Source organism: Anabrus simplex, chromosome 8, assembly GCF_040414725.1.
Source record: "Anabrus simplex isolate iqAnaSimp1 chromosome 8, ASM4041472v1, whole genome shotgun sequence".
Lineage (NCBI taxonomy): Eukaryota > Metazoa > Arthropoda > Insecta > Orthoptera > Tettigoniidae > Anabrus > Anabrus simplex.
In genome coordinates, this window is record NC_090272.1 from 174648600 (window position 1) to 174650442 (window position 1843).

Here is a 1843-nt window from a genome sequence, read left to right on the forward strand (position 1 = left end):
ATACCTAACTTAAGGCCACGGCCGTTTTATTCCCTCTTCCTTGTCTATCGCTTCTGATCTTCCCATCCCCCACAAGGCCTTTATTCAGCAAAGCAGATGAGGCTGCCTGGGCGAGCTACTGGTCCTTCGCCCTAGTTGTATCTCCGACCAAATATCTCACGCTCCCGGACACTGCTCTTGAAGCTGGGTCCGAGGGAAAGACGAACCCTGGAGGGTAAAAGGATTAAGAAAGAAAGAAAGAAAGAAAGAAAAAAAAGAAAGAAAATCTTCATTTTTCCGCCTATAGTGGAGGCTAGTGTGATTAGCTGCCACCCCGCAGACCCGGATTCAATTCCCGGCTCTGCCACGAAATTTGAAAAGTAGTACGAGGGCTGTAACGGGATTATTCACTCAGCCGCGGGAAATCTACAGAGTAAAGGGTGTTCGATTCCCACCTTCAGCCATCAAGAAGTGATTTTCCGTGGTTTTCCACTTCTCGGGGTAATACCGGGATGGCACCTAACTTAAGTCCACAGCAGCTTCCTTCCCTGTTTCTTACCTATTCCCTTCCATTCTACCCATTCCCTACAAGGCCCGTGTTCAGTATAGCAGGCGAGGCCACTGGGCGAGGTACTGGTCCTTCGCCGTAGTTGAATCCCCGACCCAATGTTTCACGCTCCAGGACACTGTCCTTGAGGTGGTAGAGGTGGGATCCCTCGCTGAGTCCAAAAGAAAGAAAGAAAGAAAGAAAGAAGTCATTACACGTAAGTTTATTCCTAAGCCATTTGTTAAGCATTGTTTCAAACATGCCATATTAAAGATAAAAGTTTGAAGAATTAAAACAAATTTTTGGGAGATAAGATAACAAATCAAATAAGGAATATCCTAACTCACTTTACCGTGGATAGATAAGTAAGGTGAGCTATTTGACGTCGGTAGCGTGGCCGAGCGGTCTAAGGCGCTGGTTTTAGGCACCAGTCCGAAAGGGCGTGGGTTCGAATCCCACCGCTGCCAAAAGTTTTAATTCATAAATTCCTTTCCTTCAAAATGAAGCGAAGCAATTTCGAAGGAAATTAATATATTTCACCGCTAGCCTTAAATGTTCAATTTGCAAGTTTTAAACGATGCATTGAGCTAACTCATCGAAAGCAGAAGAGTGGTGTCCCAGCGCCGAGTATGGTATGGATTATGATGACAGAAAATGAACAAAGTGTACAGTAAGCACCTGCCTCTGTTTTGTAGCGGTTAGTGTTATTGGCTGCCACCCCGGTAGCCCCGGTTGGATTCCCGATTTGAAAAGTAGTACGAAGGCTGGAAAGCGGTCGACTCAGCCTCGGGAGGTCAACGGAGTAGAGGGGGGTTCGAGTCCAACCTCAGCCATCCTCGCAGTGGTTTTTCATGATTTCCCACTTCTCCTTCAGGCAAATGCCGGGATGATACCTAACTGAGGTCACGGTCGCTTCTTTCCCTTTTTCTTGTCTATCCCTTCCGATCTTCCCATCCTAACCCATTTAACCGTGGATAGATAACGTAAGGCGTATCGGCTGACGTCGGTAGCGTGGCCGAGCGGTCTAAGGCGCTGGTTTTAGGAGCTAGTGTGGAAGGGCGTGAGTTCGAATCCCACCGCTGCCAAACCTTTTAATTGAAAAAATCTTTTCCTTCAAGGTGCAGAAAAATACTTTCTTTTTTTTGCTAGTGGTTTTACGTCGCACCGACACAGATAGGCCTTTAGCGACGATGGGATAGGAACGGCCTAGGAATAGGAAGGAAGCGGCCGTAGCCGTAATTATGGTACAGCCTCAATATTTGCCTGGTGTGAAAATGGAAACCATCTTCAGGCCTGCCGACAGTGGTGTTCGAAGCC

General features: G+C 47.2%; 1 non-coding gene across 1 annotated transcript; it reads left to right on the forward strand.

The window, feature by feature from the left end:
* The first annotated feature begins 913 nt into the window (after nt 1–913).
* Nucleotides 914–993, forward strand: TRNAL-UAG (transfer RNA leucine (anticodon UAG)). The gene has a single exon. It is a non-coding gene; the product is annotated as a tRNA-Leu (tRNA).
* The last annotated feature ends 850 nt before the right edge of the window (nt 994–1843 follow it).